Genomic DNA, 27,420 nt, shown 5'->3' with positions numbered 1-27,420 from the left:
AATATCACTAGTGGGCCTCTACTAGAAAATAAAAGCGCAACACACTAGGACAGTGCAGGATTATGTTGGCTTATGAGTTCAGCATGATACATCAAGCTCCTTTTATGTTTATTCATTCATGTGCTATGACCTTATGGTTTTTTTTTTATTGTCATACATCTGTTTTCTATTCAAGATGTATCCAATTTAATTTATTTAAAAGAAATGTAAGATATATAAAATGCACATTAAATCTGCACTTTTATGACTTTAATCTTTGGGCTAAATTGTAACAAGATTGTTGCTCCCTCCCTTCCTTGGCACCCTAGAAACTTATTCAAGCAAATAGAAGTTTATTTTATTTATGTTGCATATATATATTTATTATGAAAATTGTAATAATAATAATAGTTAAGTTGCATTTACTGTTTGTTTTCTCTCAGTTATTGTGCAAACCAATTTAAATGCATTGGCTCATTTAACCCAGTGAAGAAGGTATTAATAGCCTGACATCTCAAAAAGGCTTTAAATTAGCTATCTTCTAATAGACTACTTAAGTAAAATGTTTATGTTCATTAGGGCATGATTAAAATAACGGTTTATTAATTATAAGGGCTTTATTACACCTCTTTCTCCAAAGACACTACTTGCTCAAGGAGTAGACACTATTTCCAAGTGAATGACAGAATGGTAAAACATCCACATTTAACAATGAGCTACTACTGACAGGCGCTATGTAGGAGAATACGTTCAGGAAAGCCTAGTGTTCCCAGTCCCCTCAGGGACTGAAGCCTCCAGCCAGAATTCTAATTTCAGTCTCCGTTGCTAAGGAAGAGGAACAAAACCTGACAGCATAGGCCACGGAGGATAATGAAGGCGAAACGCGCCTGTGAGCCCTTAATTAACGGGATGTTCTGCGATGCCAGTGCGTGCTCTATAAAGCCTCTGCGGAAGGCTGCGTTTGCAACAGATACGGGAGATCCTAACTGTTATCACTAGCTTCAGGAGGTAAGAAGACAGTATCCAAAGTGCTAGTCAGTGGTGAGAGGGAAATTACTTGCTCTGAAAGACCTAGACCTATCTCTCTGGAAGCAATTTTATACTGTTAAATGACTTGCTTAGGTTCCAAAACTCTGTTTCTGAAACTCATTCGAAATGTGCACTCAGCATTGAATGAAACAATCATAAACAGAAATACTAATGGCATAATGATTTTAACTAATGTTAAATTCTCAGAGGAATCAGAGAGCTTTCTAAATATTTAAGGCAAGAAGAAAGTAATACAGGATCTCTTTTTTTCTAAGTAAAATAATCGAATTTAATAATTTAGTGAAAATGTTTAATTATGCATCAATGGGTATAAGGAACAATTTTACAAAGTGCCAGGCACAGTTGTTGGGCACAAGAACTACTAAGAAGAAAGATACCTCACAGTCTGCTTGGAATGAATACCCAAAATTCCTGTGGTAAGCCACAGGAAGCTTTATAATCATGTTTTAAATTCTTTGGTTAATCTCTACCTCAACACCTTCCCACCCTTGCTTTCCCTCTGAGATTCATTGGTTTATTCCATGCTTCTATGTCTCGAGATCTATTTTGTTCATCAGTTTATATTGTTCATTAGGTTCCACATGAGTGAGATCATATGATAGTTGTCTTTCTCTGACTAGCTTATTTCACTTGGCATAGTACTCTCCAGATCCCTCCATGCTGTCTCAAAGGGTAAGAGAACTTTTTTTTATAGTTGTATAGTATTCCATGGTGTAAATGTACCATAATTTTTTTAAATCTATTCATCTATGCATAACCCATGGACACAGACAACAGTTGGTGGAAACCTGAGGGGGAGGGGGGGAAAGAGTGGAGGGGATCAATGGAGGAAAAAATGGGGTCATATGTAATACTTTCAACAATAAAGATATGTAATACTTTCAACAATAAAGATAAATTTTTAAAAGCTAAATATTTACATAATACTTATCAACCTATTCTTAAAGAAATGTTATCAAAAGGAAATTTCTGGAAATAAGCAGGTTTTTTTTTAAATCATAATTTAAGGAGGTAGCCAGCACTTGCAACCAACACTATAACTACTATGACTCCTTCAAGATGTGGACAAACTGGAATACACATAAAAAATAAAAATAAAAAAAAACAGGAAAAAATGAGTTTTAAAAAATATATGCTAAGCTGTATGTTTACAAGTAATATTGTTTATAGATACATAAATAGGTTTTGAGACTTGTTTATAATCAGTTGTCTTCAAAGTTTTCATGGCTTATCAGATGTTAAAGGGATCAGCCTTGGTCAGTATGACTCTAGTATACTAACATTTACTGGGTACCTACATCTGACTGGCATCATGCTAAAGCCTGGAGGGGCAAAGAGAAAGCCAAATCACTTGTCCTCATGGAGCCCAGAGTCCAGTGGGAGAGAGAAACAAACAAACACTCAATTACAGCAGGCTGTATTAAATTGCCAGGATAGACACAGAAATGCTATAGGAGCCAAAGGAAGGGACTTTATAACCATGAGGACTTTATAACTATAGCTCAGTGTGTAAATACCTTGCTGATCATCAGAGATGTCCAATAGAGGGACCCTTCAGGCCTCAAGGACTGCTAAGGCAGACAAACCAGTTATCAACACATTGTAAAAAAATGTATAAGAGATTAAACTAGGTGATAACCTAGACTTTCCAATTAAATACAATTCAAAAATTTCAACTCTGGATATATCTTTCAATGCTAAGTTACACAGGTTTATAAAAAGTGGACTCTGTTGCCCCTTTTTAAGGTTCTTCAGCACACACTTAGCCAGAGGCTTTTTCAGCTCCCCACCCTGGAACAATTTCCGCCAGGACAGCTGGGCCCACATGAGCAGCTGCCAGGTAGCTCCACTCCAGTGATGGATGTGGCCTTCCCTTATGTAACAGGCCTGCCATGAAAAGCAGGATTGTCAGCATCCTCCTAAACTGTACATAGTTTCCCAGCCATGCTTAGGTTTAGGGGCCCTCTTAAACTTGGTTCTCACTGTCCAATACTGGCCTCTGCCATCTCTACACTTGTGAAATCTCCTCATTCTTCCTCTTCTCTCTGCCATGGTTTTCTTAAACCACAACCCAAACTCCTCACGCTACAGAACATCACTGTAATTTGCCCATTTATTCATGGCCTTTCACAGCAAGCGCTGACCACAGAGATGTGAAATCCTGTAAAGGGGGATAGGAAAAAATATATTTTTTTTTTTCTAAAACACAAACATAAAAGCAGAAAATCTTTTTTCCAGGCTTGTTCATCTCTAATAAAAATAAAATCTAACATTTATTGAGGGCTTCATCTATGTCTAATACCCCTTCCAACACTTTATAGAAATAACCTCATTTAATTTTCAGAGTATGAGTCAATATCACTATTAGATACAGAAAACAGTGTGGCCAATAAGATGTCCTAGACTATTCATTTCATACAGAGCAGAACTGGGTTTGAACTGAAGCAGTATGGGTTCAAAAACTGTGTATTCAACCACTACTCTACTCTTCCTCTCTGTGAGGGCAACACGTGACTGATTTGTTGACTACACCTGCTTACAGGAACTAAGACAGAGAAGATGGGGGAAGGTACCGTTTAGTTGCTAGATTAGCACGTATAATCCCATATATTATGAGCTAAAGCCAGTTCAAGCATAGGCCTCTTAGTAGAAAAGATAAAAACCACATGAAGTAGATCTGATACTATAAATATAAGAGAACTAAGTAAAAGAACTGTAATCCAAGAGAAACTGACCCAAAATAATAACTAAGCATAAAAGATATGTGGACTCTTTACAATGTAAAAACAGAGACAGAAAGACAGAGCAAAAACCACATGTGAAGGATTCCTACCCTTCAAAGCCAGGCAGAGGATTCTAGGGAGAATTCATTGGCAAACTGAGTCTCACAAGCCACATGAGGGTCTTCAGCCCCTTGAGTGTGGCTCTTCCACAAAATACTACGTGTGAGTGCGCACGTACAGTGCGATTGAAACTTTGTGTCCATGTGCAGAAGTCGGTTTTCGGCTCTTAAAAGAAATTTCAGTTATTGTACTGTTGATATTTGGCTCTGTTGACTAACAACTTTGCCGACCACTGCCATAGAGCATATTTGCCTGCACTATTGTTAGTGCCTAGGCGTATGTTGTAACTCTGATGCTATTTTATTCTATTACTACTTATTCACCTCTTTCTTCCCAAATCATATAACTATTAAAAATTCACATCATTGAATTGTAAGACATTTGAAAAAAAGAGTCCATCCTTCCTCCTCCTTTTTCTTCTTCTTCTTTTTCTTCTTCTTCTTCTTCTTCTTCTTCTTCTTCTTCTTCTTCTTCTTCTTCTTCTTCTTCTTCTTCTTTCTACCAAAACTCGTGGAACAGCATTTTGATAATAATAAATATTTAATAAAGAGATCTTGAAATTAAATCTGCCTGTTAAAATTTAGATACCTCTCCTAGGAAGTAATATTCTCCTAGGGGAAAATATTTTTCCTCAAAAGCTTCTGAAAGGAATTAAACTAAAGAGGAAATGAAAAGTTTATTTTAATCAAACTCACCAAAATGACATACAGCAAAGAAGTGAAAAACATCAATAATTCTAAAAAGATTTAGGTGAAGAAAGTTTTAATATTTAGAAAGGAAAGTGTCTCTCTGAAATAGAAAATGAATCAGAGAATGCAGAATTTATTTTAAATGGATGCAAAAGAGGTGGAATTTTGAAAATGCAAAATTGCACTAGAAATAAAATGACTTTTTGTAAAGCTTTTAAGCTCCAACCCCTGGCAAAAGCTCAAACAAGAGCCTGGTTTGGGAAGAGGACTTTTCTTGGCACCTATGCTTCTGTATTTTCACATCCGTTAGAGCCACCTGCTATATTATGCACCTGTCTTCTCTTAGGTGATTTAGTGCAATCAAGAGTTTGCATTTGTTTTTTAGCTGCCTGTGTTGAGCTTCTCCTTTTCAAAATATATTTAAGAGAGCAATAGAGAGAGAGAAAGAGACATGCCTGATAAAAGTATACTGCTTTAGTCTGTCATTGCTATCAAAGTTCATATAAAAATTATGGTCTTCACTCACCTCACTCCCTAACAATGATGGCTTTTGCCTCCATCATAAAATCCAAGCTAGCCATATAGCTATTCACATACAATATTAGTTGTGGGGGCCTGATCTGGTGGGATCTCCCTTTCCGCATCCGCACAGAAAGAGAGATGAACGAACCAGTTCTAAGTAGAGGTGCCCAGGGATTGAGAAATATTAGAAATAAAGAGAGAAGACACAGAGATAGATTTTAAGCTGGGATCTGGGAGGGCCGCTGACCTCCTCTGCTGGAGAGACAGACTGACGACCTCCTAAGCCACACAACACATCTATTTATACTCCAATCCAACAAGGGGGTTTCATAGGAAAACAAGGAGCCTGGGAGAGCCCAGGTTCCGCCCACTCCTTCCTTCTGGACAAACACAAGCCAGGAACTAAGAACATCTCCGCACTCCTGGGGGGGGGGCAACTAACATGACTCAACCAATATCCCAGGCCCAGTCAACAACAATCTAAAGAATATCCAGGTGTCTTCCCATTTGGCCCTCTACAATTAGTAACCTGTTCTCTGAAGAGAAAAATTGCAGAAGCCAGATAAGTTGTCAACAACGCTTGATGACACTATTGTGTTATCATCATTTGACAATCCTAATAAAAGAGTAATATTCAAATTAACCATCACTCTTCTACACCCACCAGCCACGCACACCAGCCAATCAAGCAGTGAGTATGCAAATTAACCCAACCAAGATGGCTGCTGCCTGAGTGAGAAGGAGGGAGGCTTGTGTTTCCCTGGCAATGGAGAAAGCCAAGCTTTCCACAGACCCTGGCTAGCCAACACCTCAACTCAATGCTACAAAGTTTCAATTATAGAAGATAAATAAATAGCAACAGAAATGGCTGCTGTCACAGAGCAAGCAGGAGGCTTGGCTCCATTCCAGGCTACAAAGTTTCAATCATAGAAGATAGATAAATCCCAGATACCAGGACCTCTGCTTGGGTCCCTAGGGAGCATGGCTGGTGTGCAAACCACCACAGGCCCCTCGCCCAGGCTACCCCACACCCCAAGGGAATCCCCATCCTGATCCGGGACACCCTTTAAGGCAAACAAGCTGGTCCCCACCCGTGGTCCTCTATCCTATCTAATAAAAGAGTAATATGCAGACTGACCATCACTCCAACACACAATATGGCTGCCCCCATGTAGTCAAGGATGGCTGCCTCCAGGTGGATATAAGATGGTCACCACAAGATGGCCAGCATGAGAGGGATCAGGCTTGCAAGGGAAGGCAGTTGGGGGTGATTAAGCCCGCAGGAGAGGACAATTAGGGGTGACCAGGCCTGCAGAGGAAGAAAGTTGGGAGTGACTAGGCCTGCAGGAAAGGGCAGTTTGGGGAGACCCAGGCCTTCAGTGGAGAGCAGTTCAGGGGAACCAGGCTTGCACGGGAAGGCAGTTAGGGACAAACAGACTGGTAAGGAAGCAGTTAGGCATCAATCAGGCTGGCATGGGAATGGTTAGAGGTGATCAGGATGGCAGACAGAAGCGGTTAGGGGCAATCAGGAAGGCAGGAAGGTGAGCAATTGTGAGAGGGATGTCCAACTGCCCGTTTTGACATCCCTTAAGGGATCCCAGATGGGAAAGGGAACAGATTGGGCCAAGAGACAACCACCCCTCCCCTGTGCACAAATTTCTTGCACTGGGCCTCGAATTACAATATGAATTTCCAAGGACTTACTTTAAAGAATGAACTTTTTATCACTCCACAGCAAGCTTAGACTACTAATTGAATTACTTAAGCTTTTTTGGGGAAACCAGTGACCTTTCTTTTGCTTTGAAAATTATGGAGGATAATAAAAAAAATTGCAAGTAAAATTACAAGTGTGTATTCTTCATATCTTTATGGAAAAAATATAGGTACATTCATATTTATCTCTCCTGAAAACCATTGCTAGTATTTAAGAGTATATCTCTGGCAATCTATAAAACTGCAGTGTTACTCATGATAATTATTATTTTCTTAACTAGAGGCCTGATGCATGAAATTCATGCAAGAGTAGTCCTTCCTTCCTTAGGCTGCCATCTCCAGCTTCCCTCCAGCCTTGGCTTTGTCCAAAAGGACATCCGAAATGATGTCCTGTCTAATTACCATTTTACCCTTTTTTATATAGCTCCTCATCTGAGAATAAAATTTTAGAGAGAAAAAGAATCATTGATTAAGAGAGAAACATCAATTGATTGCTTCCCATATACTTCCCAACTGGGGATTTAACCCACAACCTGGTATATGCCCTGACCACGTGAACCCAAAACCTTTTGGTGCCTGAGAAAATGCTCCAAACAACTGAGTCACCTGGCCAACACCGCCTGATTATTTTAAAATGTTATTTTCTATAATTAAAATATATTGTGATGCCAATGTTCATTTTTTTATGCTAGATAAGTCAATTTATTTACTTTTTAAATAAATCTTTATTGTTCAGATTATTACAGGTGTTCCTCTTTTTTCCCCCATTGCTCCCCTCCACCTGATTCCCCACCCCACCCCATGCCCTTACCCGACACTACTGTCTTCATCCATAGGTGTAAGATTTTTGTCCAATATCTTCCTGCACCCCTCAGACCCTCCTCCCCCTGAGAATTGTCAGTCCTCTCCCTTTCTATGTCCCTGATTCTATTATATTCATCAGTCCATTCAGTTTACCAGGCTTTTTATTCACTTGATTTTTAGATTCATTTGTTGGTAGGTATGTATTTGTTGTCATTTTGTTGTTCATAATTTTTATCTTTACATTTTTCTTTTTCCTCTCTTTTTTTTTTGATTATGGTCTCACATAATTGTCCTTATTCCCCCATTCCCATCCCAAACCCCTCCCAAGATATGCCCCACCCCTGCCTCCCTGTTGTCCATGGCCACTGGCTAGGCCCATATGTATGCACACTAGTCCTTTGGTTGATCTCTTCCCCTTACCCCCATCCTCCCTTACTTTCCCTCTGAGGTTTGAGAATGTGTCCCAGTCTAGACACATTCTGATCGCTGGTTCTCTTTCTCTGGGTCTGTTTATGTTGTTCATTATTTCCTCTAGATGTGTGAAGTCATGTGATCCAAGAAATACTCTTGTAAGAACCTAAACTGCAACAAGCTATAATGGTTATGCTGAGAGGAAAATGAATCAGTCTGTAGTGAGTTCCTTTCTGGGCCAACAGTTCTTTTGCATCCCAATTTCAATGCCAGATAGTTCCTTATGTGTACATGCCAGCCATGATATTTCAGATCTAGTTGGTGGACAAATGGTGGTAATGCAGGTCCGCCCGTCTCTGGTTTGGTCCTGGGCATCCTTCAGCAATCCACAGCTGCTGTCTGCTGGGTTCATTTTTAAAATGTTTTAAACTTTTTAAATGTTCTTTCTGAATAAACATTCCTAGGTTTCAAATGGTCATGATAAGGCAGGCCAACATATGGCCCACAAGAATCAAAGAGCTCCAAAATATTGATTTAGAAAAAGAGTTGAAAATTTTTTTTCTGTAAAGTGTCAGATAATAAATACAGGATGTCCCCCCCAAAAAAATTAATACGTTTTAAGAGCTGATAGCTCAATTTTGAAAATGAAATGTATTTTAATAAACACTGTCTTTAGTTAGTCTGAGTGAGTATATACATTTTTGGGACACCCTATATGTTAGGTTTTATTGCAACTATTCAACTCTGGGAGCAACTCTGGGCTACCCACAGACATTGTATTAAAAAATCAAGTGTCTGTGTTCAAATCAAGTTTTATTTACAAAGGTAGATGGCAAGACAGGTATGGCCCATAGACTCTAGTTTGCCGAGCTCTGAGTTAGAGACAAGAAGGCAGTGGACAGAAAATGGAGATCAGTAACACCTTACAAAACCAGAAAGAGCATGTTCTCTGGCCCACGTAAAAATAATAAAGGGAGGACTGGCTGTGTGACTCTGTGGTTGAGTATCAACCCAGGAATCGAAAGGTTGCCTGCCAGTTAGATTCCCAGTCTAGACACATTCTGGGTTGTGGGCTTGATCTCCAGTGTGGAACATGCAGGAAGAAGTCAATTGATGATATCTCTCTCTCATCCATGTTTCTATCTCTCTAACCCTTTTCCTTCTTCTCTCTCTAAAAATCAATTAAAATATCTTTTATAAAAAAAGAAAATTATAAAGGGAGAAAAGTGTCACATAATTTTTGAGCTGCAGCTAATATTTAAGTCTTATCCTTGGAATATTGCTTAGATTTTACTTGATGTTATCCAGATTGCAAAAGTAAATGATTTATTTAAAGTCAAAATAAGTTAAGTTCTTCTTATTATGAAGAACCATCACAACAACAAAAAGTCACCAGGATGAATATAATAATAAAAGCATAACTTGCTAATTAGACTGGACAGATGAACAACCTTCTAGACGTCATTCTGTATATCCTTCAGGATGAAGCCGTGGTGGCGGGGACCGAGGCAGAGGTAGTTGGGGCCATGAGGCAGGCAGGAGAGCAGTTAGGGGCAATGAGACAGGAAGGTGAGTGGTTAGGGGCAATCAGGCAGATAGGTGTGTAAGTGGTGATGAGGCAGACAGGCAGAGTGGTTAGGGACAATCAGGCAAGCAGAAGGCGAGCAGTTAGGAGCTAGCAGTCCCAGATTGTGAGAGAGGTCTGACTGCCAGTTTAGACCCAATCTGGCAAAGATCCCTGCAGGATTGAGCCTCAACTGGCAGTCAGACATTTCGAAAGGGGTCCTAGATTACAAGAAGGTGCAGGCCAGGCTTAGGGACACCCCCCAACACACACGTGCACAAATTTCATGTAGCAACTATAATAATAAAAGTGAAATATGTTAATTAGACTGGACATCCTTCCAGACAACCTTACAGATGAAGCTGAGGATGCAAGGGAAGCCCGGGTCCCAGGTGCTTGCCAGCATCTGGAGGGAAGCCCAGGTCCCAGGTGTCAGAGGGAAGCCTGTGCCAGCAGCCAAGGGAAGAAATGCCTACTCTGCACAAATTTTGTGCAGCAGGCCTCTAGTTTGTGCATAATGTCATCTATCTTAAGATTGGTGGATGGTGGGAGAACTTAGGAGGAGTCTATTAAAGTTTTAACATTTTTGGAAAAAAATATTTTCAGTTACAAAAAGATACCCAATTTTGTACTATCAGTTAAAATATTTAGCATAATCCCACCTGACTACTGAGCAGCATAAAGAAACCACACACACACACACATACACACACACACCACACACACCTTTTTTATATAATTTTAATTATGATGATGATGGTGGTGGTGGTGGTCATAATTCCCAGCATAAAATAGGCATGTAATAAAACTTGCCTATTTTATGCTGGGAATTATGATAGATCATTTTACAAAATTATTTTTAAGCCTCAATGACCCTATGAAATAGGTAATATTATCCCTTCTTCCACAGATGAGGAAATGAGTAAAGTTATTAAATGGCTACAGCTGATATTAATCTGACATCCATAAGACAACATTTCCACCCATGATAGAGCAAAGTTTTCTAGTTGTACAACTTAAAATAATAAAAGTTAAGTTAGTTATAATAAAGCTAAGTTTACCTATATAGACTTCTGACCTACCTTACCTGCTACAGTGACAGCTCAGAAGAGCAAAATGTAATGTACACCTACTCCCCAAGACCAAAAGTCTTTAGCAGAACAGTAATGTGGGCCTGATAGCGAGTAAATTGTGTAATTATAACCAGCCAACATTTTCTTCATCTACTGACTAAGGCAAAAGAAGAAGTCAACTCATCCTCAAGTTTAAGTCTAAGCAAGGAATATTAGGTTACTAAAAATTTCCAAATGAGACTTGTGAGCAAGATGGCAAAATAGGAGGCCATCAGCTCCACTCATATCCAACCTTAGAAACAATAATTTAGCATCCACCCACAGTCAAAGAGCCTTTGTGGGAGCTCTGAGACTCAGGTAAAAGATGATAAAACTTTATTGGAGCCAAAGACAGAGGAGGGCCATTTTCAGAAGGCAGCCCCATACCCAGGTGCAGACTCCCTGACCAGGGTCTTGGCTACAGACTCAGAAACAGCCCCAATCTCCTGTGAGCTCACCTATAGCCCTGTTGGACCTTGGTTCTGTCAGCAGCATCCAAAGGATCTGTCAAGGGATCCAGTAAGAATCACACTCACCTATGTTTCAAGTAACAGGCCCACTGGTCTCAATCTAAGAACCCAGAAGCAGTTCATGACCTAGTTATTGACCCTCTTAGCTGCCAATCTACCAGTCCTTGTGTGGGAGATATGCTTGTCTGTGACCCTGAAGTAGATCCTCCAACTTTTTTCAACTACAGATCCTGAGTAACTCTATGAATAGGTTTCAGCCCTTCTCAAATACAGGCTTGGAACATATCTGCCAGTCCAATTATCTACCAAGAGAAACACATTTTTATGCCCCTAAAGGAAAGCTCTGTTACGTTGGTCCAACTGCAGAGCAAACCTATATCTTGGCTTTAGGCACATTGCAGTTATATTAGAAGTCTGGAGGGAGACACTCAATGGGCAAAAACTAAAACCATTTTCCTAAGAACAGGAATAAGACAGGGATATCCTCTTTCATTACTCATCTTCAGCATAGTACTGGAAATCCTAGCCACAATAGTCAGACAAGACAAAAACATAAAATGCATCGAAATTATAAATTAAAACTCATTATTCTGAGATAACATGATATTGTGCATAGAAAACCGTAGAGATTCCACCAAAAACAAAACAAAACAACAACAACAACAAAAAAAAACCTACTGGATTGAATAAATACATTTGTCAATGTAACAGAATACAAAATTAATACCCAGAAATCTATGACATTTTTATACACTAATAATGCATTCTCAGAAAGATAAACTAAACAAAAAATCCCATTTGTTATTGCAACAAGAAAATTAAGATACTCAGAAATAAACTTAACCAAGGAGGAAAAGACTTTTACTTAGAAAAACTACAGGACTTTGAGAAAAAGAGATAGAAGAAGTGGGAAAATATACCATGTTCATGAATTGGGAGAATCATGATTAAAAAGTCCATACTACCCAAAACATTATATAAATTCAATGTAACCTTAGTAAAAAAACAACAGTATATTTCACAGATCTAGAGCAAATACTCCAAAAATTTCTATGGAACCATAAAGGATCCATAATAGCCATAGAAATCTTTAGAAAAAAATAACAAGGTTGGAGGGATCTCAATACCAACTTATCTGACTACTGCAATTTTAACACACTTAAAATTAGCTCAGATTTGAAAATGAAATATATTTTAATAAATACTGTCTTTATAGTTAGTCAAAGTGAGTATATACATTTTGGGGACACCCTATATGTTAGGTTTTATGTTTCATACCATTTGATTGCAACTATTCAACTCTGCCATTGTAGCATCACAGTAGCCACAGATATTAAGTTATACTACAAAGCCACTGTATTCAAAACAGCCTGATAATGGCACAAGAACAAGCATATAGATTGGTGGAACAAAACATAGATCCCAAAAATTGACCCAAGCCATTATGCTAAATTAATATTAGATAAAGGAAGCAAGAACATACAATAAAGTCAAGACAATCGCTTTAATAAACGGTGTTGGGAAAATTGGACAGATACATGCAAAAAGTTGAAACTAAACCACCAATTTACATCAGACCCAAAATGGATAAAAGACTTAATATAAGTCAGGAAACTCTAAATTTAGGAGAAATTATAGGCAGCCCATACAACTTCTAGGGCAAGGGAAACTAAAGAGAAAATAAATGGGACTACATCAAAATAAAAAGTTTATGCACAGCAAAAGAAAACATGAATAAAATGAAAAGGGAACCAACTGTATGGGAGAACATATTTGCAATGATTCATCCAATAAGGAGTTAATTTCCAAAATATATAAGGAACTCATAGAACTGAACCAAAGGAAGACATACAAATTAATTTAAAAAGGGACAAAGCACCTAAATAGATATTAAAGAGACATATGAAATAATACTCAGAGTCACTAATCATCAGAGAGATGAAAATTAAAATGACAATGAAGATGCAAATTAAAATCACACATGTCAGAACGATTATCATCAACAAATCAACAAATGACAAGTGATGGCCAGGATGTGGAGAAAAGGGAACTCTATTACACTCCTCGTGGGGATGCAGACTGGTGCAGCCACTGTGGAGAGTTTCCTCAAAAAATTAAAAATGGAACTGCCCTTTGACCCAGTGATTTCCACTTCTAGGACTGTATACTAAGAGACCAGGAACACCAATCAGAAATAATGTGTCACCCCTATGTTCATAGCAGTGCAATTTACAATAGCTAAGATCTGGAAACAGCCCAAGTGCCCACCAGTAGATGAGTAGATAAAAAGCTGCGGTGCCCTTCTGGCTTGGTTCAGTGGTTGAGTGTTGACCTATGGACCAGGATGGCAGGGATGGATTCCTGGTCAGCCGGGGTACAAGCCCGTGTTGGCTTGATCCCCAGTATGGGTCATGCAGGAGGTACCCAATCAATTATTCTCTCACATCATTGATCTTTCTATCTTTCTCTCCCTCTCTCTTCCTCTCTGAAATCAATAAAAATATATTTTTAAAGGCTGTGGTATATTTACACCATGGAATACTATATGGCTGTAAAAAAGGATTTCTTACCCTTTGAAAAACCATGGATATAGTTGGAGAGAAAAATGCTAAATGAAATAAGCCCAACAGAGAGATAAGTATCACATGATCTCATTATATGTGTAATTAATGGACAAAATAAGCTAATGAACAAAATATATCATGGATATAGAAGCATGGAACAGACTGACAAATCTCAGAGGGAAGGAGATTGGGGGTGGGGGGTTGAGAGAGTTTAATCGAGGAACGCAATATTAGACATCAGGTAGCAATTGGGGACTTAGAGCAAGGGAATTTGTCAAACAATTTAAAAATTGTTACCATTGTGCTATGCAACATAAGCATTTTCTATATATTAATAAGAAATTTAACGTACATATTTTATTTTAAAGCCTGACTTTCAGGATTATTTAATTCATAGGAAGTGCACAGGTCTAAAGTAACCTTTAAGGTGCATTAAATTATTGATATATAAGTTATTAATGAAACCCTATTAGATATATGTGAAAATTTAATGAAGATAGTGGGAAAAGAAAATGAAGTTAATTGAGACTATAGAAAACAGCCTAAATTTAAGATGTTTATTAAGGTGACATAAAGAATAGAAGTGAATCAAAGTGTAAAAGAACAATTTTTTATAAACCAAACAAATAGTAAAGGGACATTTCTATCTTCATTTTGAACTTGGTCTAAATGCGTTGAACTGTCCAACTCTCCTATCTCATGCCTCTCTTATTTCATTTCAGGAAGTATTTCAGGAAGTATCCACATAAAATATAGTAAGTCATCATTCTAAGTATACCATGAATCTGGACTTCAATTTCCCGCTAATCTCTTTCTTGCTGCTTACAATGGTCACATCCCAAAATCCTGTTTCTTTCACACTAGGAAGGCTTATATTGCATCATGTTGTTTTTAGAAACTGCAGAGCAATTATAGGATCAACTAACAAAGAAAAACTAAGTGCAAGTTCAATGCTGTATAAAATAAAAGGTGGTCTACAGGAAAATACTGATCCAGAGGACAGAAAATTACAGGTAAAATACAAATCCTTTTTAAATGATACAAACAAACAAACAAACAAAAAGAGTATCTTTTTAAATAACAGAAAGCCACATTTTGTATTTGCTTCTATGGGATCCTTTATGTATATATATCTTACCTATTTTGCACAATGGATATTTTAGGAATTCACTTATTCTACACAATTATAAAGCCATTTAGTAAACTCACAGACTTTCAGACATTGTACAGAAATGAATATCACACTGTGTCTTCTGTAGCTCAGTAGCTTCTGCCACTGAGAAACTAGAAGTAAGCACAGGCAGCTGTGCTTAGCTCCAGCAGAGACTAAGCTCTGACTTCCCCAAAAGTACTTGAGAGAACTGAAATCAGTCTCTCCAGTTCACAAGGTTCAGGAAGTATGTAACTGGGATCATGTTACATTTTAGGCAGGAGATTTAAGGGAAGCAGAGTCCATTGTTCAGGGGAAGGAATTAATGAAAAGGTAATGGAGGTGCCTTGTCAGATCCCAGCAAGAAAATATTGGTAGGACTTTAAAGGATGAAGTCCAAATCCCGCTGTGATGTGAAAAGAGCGCTACATTTTGAGTAAGGTCTCAGCCACTTGTTTGCACAATCTTTTCCGATGGCACTTTCGTAGCATGGAGCAGAATTTGAGAGCCCAGTTTAGGGAGAGTGAACAGGCTGGGGTTGGAATATGTGAGGAGAAACACAGAATGGGCTCCAGGGTAAGTCATTGTACTAAAGTAAGGGTAACTACTGCTGATTAAATGCTTATGACTGTATTTGTTGATCATGCATTATCTCATTAAATAATAATAAATGCTATGGAAAAGACACTATAATTATTCCTATTGTCAAAGATGCCAACCTCCCATCAGTTTTGAATTGCAAGCTCTGGCTGTTGTGATTTACTTGCAGGCCCTCAGGAAAACCTGGGCTGGAGTCCAAACTACTTACACAGAGGAAACACAGCTGATGAATTGTTTTGCAACTCAAAGGAAAAATTCCATTTCCTCTACCAAATATTGTATATTATATAAATGAAATGAAAATATCATGCATCCAGGAACATACCCTTGGAGATTAGGTTCCAGAATAATTAAACATTAATTTTTTAAGCATCTTAAAAAGAACTTGTATATAGAGCAATAACAGAGAGGACTGTTTTGAACAATTTTGACAATCCAATATGGAGTTACTGTCAGCTATGACAGTTCTGTCAAGTGTCATATCAAGACTGAGATAATGGGGTGTAATGGGAATGCTCTTGGGAGGGGCCCAGAATGCCCAAACCACAAGTCTGGACACTTGGATAAGAAATCCATATGGACACAGAAATGAATAGAACCTCCACTCATTGTGGGCTTTAAGTACTCAGAGTTCTGACCATCAGACACTGGAGCTTGAACCAGGGGGTCATGTTCAGATCCAAACCAGACTTCCATTCCACAGATGCATGGTGCCACTGTAGTTGCCTGACTTGAGACCATGCCTGCCACTCCACCTGCAGACACCACCAGTGACCAGGACTTCATGTCAGATGCTCACTCTGCTCACTTCTATCACATAAGTCCTCCTCTCTGTGTGTAACCTGTATGTGACTCTATTGGCTTATTGGAGAGTTCTCCTTTAATAATCCTAGCATTGTGGGGAAGACACAAACCTGTGAGTGCCTCCCTTCAGGAATGCTTCATTGCTTATGACAAGAAGGAAGCTTCTTCTTTCCTTCTGTATAACATCAAGAGAGAGGTTGTATAGATTTGAACTTAAGTAGGGCCTTTTCCCAATTCATCTGTGTCATAAAAACAATCTATGCTGATTGTGTATCTTTGAACAAAGAATATAAATATCTTTACCTCATCATCAGTCTTTCTTCCTAATCTATTATCACTGTGAAATGTGACTTTTCTTTTTAATCAAGGCTGAATAAAGTTTTCTGTTTTATAAGTTCTATTTTCTCACTTTACATATGTTAACACTGAAGCTCACAGAGGTGAATATGTCCAAGTTTACACTGACTAAAATTGAAGATCAGAACTTGAACCGAGGACTATCTCATTCCCAGTCCCCTGCTCTGGCCTGCTATATTATCCTGACTCCTTCAAGTGTTGATAAAATAGATGAGAAGTTTAATGTGAGCAAGAAGTCTGGACATATTTCTATGTGGGAGCTGAGTTTTTAGACTAAAAGCTTTGAAAATAATGTATGCTAAACAGAATTTTTTCTCCATGAACCTGTTTCTGCACCTAAAAGGTGCATTAGAAATTTAAGCAACTATGCAAAAAAGCCAAAAACATTAGTAAGTTGTGCCACTGTGTTTAATTTGAATAAGGCAAATACCATAATAATATACTCAGGGCACATCTGGTACCAAGTCACTAGAAAGGGACCCAGGATGATTCTATTGGCATCCGTTAGAGGCAGTATTGCATAGTAGTTATAAAGGCAAGTCCCAGAGTCAAATTAGTGACAATGCTTGGTCCATCTCTTGCTACTTGTGTGACCCTGGAAAAAGTACCCCATCTCTCTATTTCAACTTCCTCACATAAAAGTAAGAATAATAATAGTATCCATTTCATATGCTTATGTGAGGATAAAATTAATTAATATACATAAAGAACTTATAAACATGTATTATTTAGCAAGCACTCGTTAGTAACTGTTATCATCAATGAGTAAATGGCATTGAGAGGAGAGATACATCTCTATCCTACACTGTCTATTTTTATCATCTTAGATGGGCAAGTTTGAGATACTGTATGGTACACGGAACCATCAAAAGCTGTTAACGAAGACTGGTTGGTTTCAAAAACACGCAGGCCAGTTTTGCATGGGGGATAAATATAGAAAGACTGCTGGCCACATTACATATCTTTACTCAAAGCCTGGCAGACATGACAAGTGACCCACTTGGCTTGATGGAAGAACCCAATCAATTTCTCAGAATGTGTTGCTGGCAGGGGTTAAGGTCAGATTGTAACTTAGTGAGCACATAGGTGCTTATATGATCATGTTGAATATGTGGATTAGGGACAACAAGATTTGTTCAAGTAGACTCACTTGGGGCTACCACCGTGTTTCCCCCAAAATAAGACATCCTCTGAAAATAAGACCTAGCACATGGAAAGATAAGACATCCCTGAAAATAAGACCTAGCGCAACTTTGGGAGAAAAACTTAATATAAGACACTGTCTTATTTTCGGGGAAGCAGGGAACAGCCTTATACAGGATCTGCTTAGTTCAATGCACATTTGTCATTTTTCATACTAAGGATTAATTCCCCGTTAGAGTACCATATCTGGTTCCAGTGGTGATCCATCCTCAAAAAGGGGACATGCAACCCATGCTCTTCTAGTCTTTTTGTTTAAGGTTAGGGATGTAAGCGATGTTGTTCCAATCAGAGTGAGCCAGCATTTGATGGGAATTGCCAGAAAAAAAGAACAAAAAAAGTTGTTTTCACTTCTGTATTTTAACATGGGAATATTTAGACTTAGAACAGCTGGGTGGTGTTTTTTGTTTTTGTTTTTCTCTCTAGAGATGAAGTATTAAGGCATTAGAAAAAGATATAAGAAATAAAAGTGGGGGAGAATGAAATCCTGATAGCATTGTTTGAGTCCTTGAACAAAACTCACTTAAAATGAGACTATCCCTTGAACTTTCAAGATATTTGAACCAATTATGATTGTTTTTCTATTATATGCAACAAAACGAAACAAAATCCTGATATGCTTAAGAACTGGGAGACTAAATTTGTTAGTTGAAAGCGTTATTCCTATAGTGACAACAACTGGAATAGTGGAGATCCACAATGGTGGTGGGCAGGATGGCAGTGAGGCAGAGAGTGTGAGTGAGTGATGGAGTGAAAGGGAAGTGTGTGGGCATTTGTGTGTGTGTGTGTGTGTGTGTGTGTGTGTGTGTGTGACTGAGGGACAGTTATATTCCACAGGATTGTTGGGGGCTGTTGGACCAGGCTTCCCTAGCTGGGCAGCCTCTACTACTGCTGACATCTCTCCTGTGGTGAGATTTCAGCTGCAGAGACCATGCCATCTTTGAAGGGGAGAGCAGCTGTGACTGGGAGCTCAGCCTCACCTCCATGTGTCAGACCTTGGACACCACCTGGGACCCTACAGCCACACTGGCAGGGACCTGCTGCCTTGGCTAGGAACCCACACACACCAGGACTCCAGCCTTCCTGGCTGCGGCTCCTAAAACATTTGTCTGGGGGGAACAAAGTGGCAGCCAAAAGGCAGATGTGTCCTGTGCCTTCTCAAGGAGCAGATAGAAGAAACAACTAAATTGAGTAACATCCATCCAGATTTGGTGAATTAAATATTACTGGTGAGACAATCCATGGCCTGAAAGGACAGAGGACGCCTGGAGAATGGTAGGATCGGGGATCTGGGCTAGAGAAAGAGACATGAGCTACCAGATGAGAGGATCAGAAGGAAACTGCACTGCACCAAGTCCACATCCCTTGGGTACACGGGTAGCACTTGACTGTGGGAGGGGTGCACAGACTGGCAGCCAGGGACCCTAGATCTGGGTCCAGAGCTGTGGGAGGCTGCACCCAGAAAGGCAGCCCAACATTCTGCACCAGCCACACAGTGCTGGGGGGAGAACATTATGCTGAGTGAAATAAGCCAGACAATGAAAGAAAATACCACATGATTTCACTCATTTATGGATAATAAAGAACATTATAAACTGATGAACAAAAACATAGATACAGAGACAGTGAAGCATCAAACAGACTGCCAAATTACAGCAGGAAGGTTAAGGAGAGGTGGGGGAGATAAGAGATCAACCGAAGGACTTGTATATATGCATATAAGCATAACCAATGGACACAAAACTCTGGAGGGTGAGGACATGAATGGGGGGGGGGGGGCAATGGTAAGATATGTACACATATAATAGCAGTACAATTTACCATAGCTAAGATTCAGAAACAGCCTAAGTGCCCATCAGCAGATGAGTAGATTAAAGAACAGTGGTACATATATACAATGGAATACTATGCTACTATAAAAAAGAAGGAAGTTTTACCACTTGTAACCAGGATTGATGGACTTGGAGAGAATTATACTAAGTGAAATAAGCCAGTAGGAGAAAGATAAATATCACATGATCTCACTCAGATGTGGAATATAATTAACATAAACTAATGAACTAAAATAGTTCCAGAAACTAAGAAACACTGGACAGTCATCTCAAAAGAAGGCAGGCGAGGGGCAAGGTTAAGGACTTGTATGCATGCATAGTAATATAACCAACGGACACAGACACTGGGAATGTGGGGGCTTGTCCTAAGGGGAGGTAGTGGTGAGGGGTGTCAAGGGGAAATGGAGGCATATGTAATACTTTAAACAATTAAAAAAAAACTTCAATAGTCAATGAAAATAACTGGAACAGTCAAAGATGACAGATTCATAGCATGTCAATGGTGCTCTTCAATGTCTTTTATTGGTTCTTTTTTCTTACTATATTTATGATTAATCCACAACTGATTTTGATTGTGTCTTTTTTCCAAACATCCTAGAATAATCTTCCAAACAGAAGTAATAAAATATCTTCAATTTTATACATGTGGATCTCATATCTCCATTTACTTTTTTTTTTTACTTTTAAGTATGTCTATCATACTAATAAAATTGTCATTTTATAACAAGTGTTAAATAAAAATAAAAAATCTAAGTCTCTAATTTGAAATACTAATCAAGTTGAAAATAAAAACAAAAATTATTGGGTCACAGGCAAAGTCTCTTCAAATTCAAGAAGATAGAAATCATATCAAGCATCTTTTCAGATCACAGTGGCATAAAACTGAAAGAAACTACAATGAAAACAATCCAAAAAAAATAAATCAAACATATGGAGACTAAATAGCATGCTATTAAACAATGACTGGCTTACCAGAGAGATCAAAGAAGAAATAAAAAAAAATATCATGGGAACAAATGACAATGAAAACAAAACAATCCAAAATTTATGGGACACAGCAAAAGCAGTCTTGAGAGGGAAGTTCATAGCTCTACAAGCCTACTGCAAAAGAACAAGAAACAATGGTAATAAAGTACCTAACCATACAACTCAAAGACTTAGAAAGAGAGCAACAAGTAAAGCCCAGTGTATGCAGAAGGAAGAAAATAATAAAGATCAGAGCAGAGATAAATGACATTGAGACAAAAAAAATACAAAAGATCAACAAAACCAAGAGCTAGTTCTTTGAAAGGAAAAAGAAGATTGATGAAACTCTAGCCAGGCTTATCACGAAGCAAAGAAAGAGGACCCAAATAACCAAAATCAGAAATGAAAGAGGAAAAATAACAATAGAACCCACTGAAATACAAAGGATTATTAAAAAAAAAAAAAATGAATAACTCTATTCCAACAAACTGGACAACATGGAGGAAATGAACATATTCCTAGAAAAATGCAACCTTCCAAAACTCAATCATGAAGAATCTAAACATCTCTATAGGCAAATAACTATGGAAGAAATTGAAGCCATCATCAAAAAACTTCCAGCAAACAAAAGCCTTGGTCTGTACAACTTTACAGGGGAGTTATTCCAAGTATTCAAAGAACTCAAATCTACCCTCCTCAGACTATTTCAAAAAAATTCAAGAGGAAGGAACACTTCCAAGTTCTTTGATGAAGCCAGCATTACCCTAATCCTAAAACAAGATAAAGATACCAAAGAGAGAGAGAAGAGAGAGAGAGAGAGAGAGAAAGAGAGAGAGAGAGAGAGAGCGCAATAGGCAAATATACTTGGTGAACAAAGATGCTAAAATCCTCAACAAAATTCTAGCAAATCGGATCCACTAATGTATCAGAAAAATCATACACCATGGCCAAGTAGGATTTATCCCAAGGATGCAAGGATGGTACAATATTTGCAAATCAATAAATGTGATTCATCACATAAACAAATTGAGACATAAAAATCACATATTCATATCAATTGATGCAGAAAAAGCATTTGACAAAAGCCAACTCCTTTTCTTGATAAAAACTTTCAGCAAGGTGGGAATAGAAGAATCATACTTCAACATAATAAAAGCCATATAGGACAAACCCAAAGCCAACATCATATTCTATGGGCAAAAACTAAAACCATTTCCCCTAAGAACAGGAACAAGACAGGGATGCCCACTCTCACTACTCTTGTTTGACATAGTATTGGAAGTATTAGTATTGTGATTAGAAAAGAAGAAGAAATAAAGTCATCCAAATTGGAAAAGAAGAAGTAAAGCTGTCCTTTCTTTTCAGATCACAAGATATTGTACATAAAAAAAACCTGAGAGACTCCATCAAAAAACTACAGTATTAGACTTAATAAATGAATTTGGCAAAGTAGCAGGATACAAAATTAATGCCAAGAAATCTATGGCATTTCTATAGACCAATAGCGAACTTAAAGAGAAACTAAAAAAGCAACCCCATTTACCATCACACCAAAAAAATCAAGATACCTAGGAATAAACTTAACATCATCTGGATGTGCATGGAAAAGACCAAGCTATGCACCAAATCTGGCTTCTACCAGCACCAGGACCAGGGATAGATCAACAAAAATCCCAGCGAATACTAAGATCTACCTCTGCTTGTCTCTGTCTGCTGGCTACCTGTTAGGCTCAATCACTTAAAAAGCCTTCAGAACTACCTGAGTTGCATGAGGTAGGTTCTCAGTGAGTCACCAGGTTAGAGCAAGTGGTGTTCACCAGATTGATACAGATTCAAACTTAATACCAGTGGTAAGGCCATTCAGCAAAAGTCACATAATACACCAAATCTAGGTGCCCTCTGCTGGGTGCCCACAGACGTTTGAGGTGGACTGGGGTCTCAGGGAGTTGTCAGGTGAGGCCAGCAGAGCTTATTAGGCCCAAACAGACCAAAATTTGGCCATGTGAAGGGAAGGCTCTGCATCAGTCAGGCATACAAGGAAAAGTGGTCCCATTCCTAGAACCATGTAACTCAATATGTCTCAGATTCTGTCAGGAATCCAACCTCAGCAGGGCAAGATCACTGGGTGCTGAGAGTGTGGGACTAGTGGGTCTGCTGTGAGGAGGAGGCACCAGTCAGGCTTTGGGGGCGGGGGGGAAGGCATGGCCCCTGTCCCAGTCACACAACTCAGTTTGTCTCAGATATTCTGGGGAGCCAGCAAGCCGAAGGGATCCACTGGGAGCCAGGAGGGTAGGCTAGTGGAATCCTGTGAGATGTAGGCAACCATGAGGTTCACAGGAAAATGGGGGAGTGGTCCCCACCCCAAAGCCACACAACTCATTCACATCCCCTGAGTCAGCCCAGACCTCTATACCCTGGCCCAGGTAGCTGACTCCTCAGCAGAGCATGAGGTCAAGAGGTTGTGGTGACAGGGCATCTAAAGAGTAGAGCTATTGCATTTCCCTAGGACGATGTTTATGGAGGGGAGTTCTCCACCCAGAAAAGATGACACCTACAGTGTGCTAGAGGGACTCAGCACCAGGATTCTGATGGCTGTCTTTCAGCTTTCTCGGCAGAGCTCAAATCCCTAACTCTCTTTACAGAACTCTAGTTCACTCAACTCCCCTTCTGCCATAGCTAGGGTGAGTGGCTGCAAATGAAATTTTGTGCATTGGTCCTTTAAGAAGGCACCTGTGTCTCTAGCAGACTCTGGTCTTTTGCTGGCAGATAGAATCCCTGCTTATCTTCACAACCAGATATTATGTAGATACTTCCTGTTGGCTCTAATGTTCTGGGCGGGAGAGCCAGGTGTGGGATTGAAACCCCAGGCTTCTCAGGAAGAAACTTTGAAGCTGACAAATCCCTATAGAATCTCAGCTGCTACCTATGGGAACAGAGCCATGTATCCACCACGTCTCTACCCTTCCTACCAGTCTTGGTGTGGGTCTTTTTTTGTAAATCTTTGTTTCTAAGACTTCTCTTCAACTAATCTTCAGTTGGTTACTCAGGTTGATTATGTTATATTTTAATTTTAATTCCAGTTTTGTCCTTGGAATAGGTGATTTGTACCTTCCACATAATCCACTGCTCTCTTGCACTTTCCAAAGCAGTCCTAAATTTGACAAAACCTGTAAAAAAAAGTAAACATTTGCACTTCTCAGTCTGGAATTTAGACAAGAGATATGAGCTGGAAAATGTTAGTTTGAAAGTCAGTAGTATATTAGCTTTTGTTGAAATCATCGGAATGCTCAGAAAGGAGTTATAAGGAGAGAACAAAATTACTATCTTAGATTGAGTTCCCTAGAAGCAGTAAAAAAAAATGGACATTCTTAATCAAATTATGTATTGAAGGAGTGCTCTCAAAAGGAGAGTGGGAGAAGTAGGATAGTGCAGAGAAAAAAACTTAGGATGCAGTTTCAGACAGAGACTAGCTTCAGCTTAATCCCATAGGACCTCAGAATCAGCCTTGTACAATAGATTTGGCCCAATCTTGACACAAGTAAACCAGTTTTTAGAGTACTTCTGCCAACAGAGAGTTGTTAGTTGTGGGCTGCTCTTGGAAAGTAGCAGAGCATGACCTCAAGAAAAGATGGCTCCTTATTCAGGCAAGTCTTCAGAGAAGAGGGTCAACTGTGAGCCATTAGCAACTAAAACTAACAGCAGCTGAGGAACTGGGAGCTCTGGCAAGTAAAATCTGAGTGGAGCAGCCACTGTGTTTGCATCATAAAGATCAACGAATGAACCCTGGGAATCCAAGCAGAGGAAGGAGATCTTTGAGGGAGACCAAATAGAAGAAATCTAAAAGGGATTAATCAAAAGAGAATGGTAATTGTAGCAACCATAATAGACATCAGAACATTACAACATAAATTGCAAGAGTAAAACATTGGCAGAGTAGAGCAGTTAGAAATAATTCTCTTCATTCAGCTCATTGTCAGACCCAGATCATTACTCCAGACTGCTTTCAGAAGATTACACATATTTTTGCATTGCTTTCTGTTACTTTATAAAATGTTTTGTATGAAATATAGCAAAATACACCAGGAACAATGACAAACCACTTGTTCTTGCAAGATGTCCATCTCAGACATCAGGGCCCAATAATAAGCAAACCACCTAGAATGTGATAAATCACATGTAGGGAAACTTGGCAGTGGCTTCTAGGTCTACTGGCTTTCCACCCTGCTGTCCTTGCAAGGATTTGAGGAGATTTAAAAAAAAAAAAAAAAAAAAAAAAAAAAAAAAAAAGGTCTTCTTACATTTGCAAATACAATGCTAATCTACACTATAAATAAGTAAACTGGGAACTTGATAATATACAATCAAATAAGAAAGTACTTTATGACAATATCCTAACAATTTGTGATTATCCCACCTTGAAAAATAGCACACTGTAAGTAGTTTTGTTTAGATTATGTTGCTTTATTATATGAAATAAATAAACATTTATACTGGCTGGAAAATTAAAACTTTTTATTTTAATTTTATTAAATGTTGCTTTCTTATTAAGATTAAACCAACTGAGCCAGTAGTAATCGACCCCTGATTATTTTAGCAAGTCTTGGAAGTTATGCCCATGGAATATAGTCAGAATACACCTTTATTCTCTTGTTTCCCACTGCCCTTTAAATATATTCAGTGGGGCTAGTTTATCCTCTGCTTTTGGTTGAAAACTCATTTAACCTAGTGATTTCCTGGCACTTGCTGAGTGCATAGTCCTAAATTGGCCTCACACTCTCTTAGTATAGCAGATGTTTTTACTGGCTTTAGCTGATGGAACAAATTTGTGGATTCTTCAGAGATGTCCAGCATTAGAGTGGGCTCTCAAATGTGGTTCCTTGATCCAGTTGAATTTACTCTCTTTCAGGGTTTCTTTATACCCCCTCCAGCCACTACTAATGTGACATTTTTAACTTCTCTTGAGTGCCCTCTAAGGCACCCTATTATGAACACCCCATCCTAGCTCCCTTGAGCCTGTGGTCCACTCTAGTTTGGATGGCATTTTTTAATCCTTTGCCTCCACAAGTTCTAGGATATTAGTGTGATCCCAATGTCCTCTTTGGCTCATTTTCAAGCAGATATCGAATCAAGGTTTGTAGGTAATCTTGAATCCCTCCTCTCTCTTTTTTAAAAATGTCTTTATTGATTAAGGTATCAATATTTGTCCTCATCCCCCCATTCCCATCCCAAACCCCTCCCCACATATGTCCCCATCCCCCTGTTGTTCTTAACCATTGGTTAGGCTTATATGCATGCATACCAGTCCTTTGGTTGATCTCTCCTGTTTTCCCCTACCCTCCCCTACTTTCCCTCTGAGGTTTGACAGTCTGATCAATGCTTCCCTGTCTCCGGGTCTGTTTTTATTCATCAGTTTATATTGTTCATTACTTCCCCTAGATGAGTGAGCTCATGTGATACAAGAAATACACTTATAAGGAATGAAAATGAAGGGGGACATACCCCAGGGGAAGACAAATACTCTGAAATGTAATTAACACCACTTTAAATGTATTAATGACTCACCTTGGTATCTAGCAGATATATTGACACCTAAATCCTTTCACATTTGAAAGTCAATAGGAAATGAGCCTCATATCTTATACAAGAGTTTCAGGAAGTTGCAATAGTGAAAACATCCCAAATTTAATAAACAAAAGCGAGGGGTGGGGGGCAAAACAGAGATGAGCCCTGGTTCCAGGGAACAGTTGCTTCTTCAGGAGATCCCTGGAAGCTTAGCAGCCCTATCCATGCAGAACAACTCTTGGAACATGTGAGTAACTTGCCTTAGAGCCTTGTGTGGGGAACTGGGGAGCACAGGTAGTTGGCCCCCTGACTAGAACATCAACTTCTTTCTGATTCTTTGTCTACTATCCCCTTTAAAGAGACTTCCTTTCTTTTTTGCAAAAATTATTTATACTAAATAATTTGTACTAAAATCAATTGGCCATAGAGGGTGAGTTAGGGAAGACTGACTCAGAAGTCACCAGACAACTTTTTTAAGCCTCATTAAACTTAATATTTAAGGAGAATCATTTTCTCACTTGAAGTATTTAGGTAATTATTTTAATTTTCCTGTTTCCCTCTACTAGTATAGAACTATTCTGAACCAACTAGGAAGGAAGAAATCTGTGATAGAAATAAATCCAATCTTAATAAGATGTGGATAATTAGCTTACATGGTAGAGCCAATATACTTCCCCAAATTAACTTAATTTTGCATTTGATCACAACTCATAAGGCTTCTTTAAAATTCAAATGTCCTTGTTTTTAAAACTCTAATAATATACTCAAAGAGGTTATAAATTTGTAAATCAAGACGTTAAGTTAACGTTTTATGTTATTTCTTTGGTAGGAAAGACCATCTTGTGTACTCATAATAATATAAAATTATTCTTTCACAGTAATAATTTTTTAAATTTTATTTAAGATGTTATAGAGAAAAAAGAAGAGAGAAAGAAAAGGAGAGAGAGAGAGAGAGAGAGAGAGAGAGAGAGAGAGAGAGAGAGAGAGAGAGAGAGAGATTTGTTGTTCCACTTATTTATGCTTCATCGGGTGATTCTTGTATTTGTCCCAAGCAGGGATCGAATGTGCAACCTTCATGTATCTGGATAATGCTCTAGCCAATGCTCTACTGGCTAGGCCCAAAAGTAATAATTTTATTCTATTATACTAGACTAGAGGTCCAGTGCACAAATTCATACATGGAGTCTGGCTGGCCCACCTCCATGAGAGCTGATCGGGCCAGACTGGC

The sequence above is a fragment of the Pipistrellus kuhlii genome, unplaced genomic scaffold, assembly GCF_014108245.1.
Source record: "Pipistrellus kuhlii isolate mPipKuh1 unplaced genomic scaffold, mPipKuh1.p scaffold_m20_p_1, whole genome shotgun sequence".
Classification (NCBI taxonomy): Eukaryota; Metazoa; Chordata; class Mammalia; order Chiroptera; family Vespertilionidae; genus Pipistrellus; species Pipistrellus kuhlii.
The sequence above is the reverse complement of the archived record's forward strand: the minus strand, read 5'-3'. Positions refer to the sequence as shown.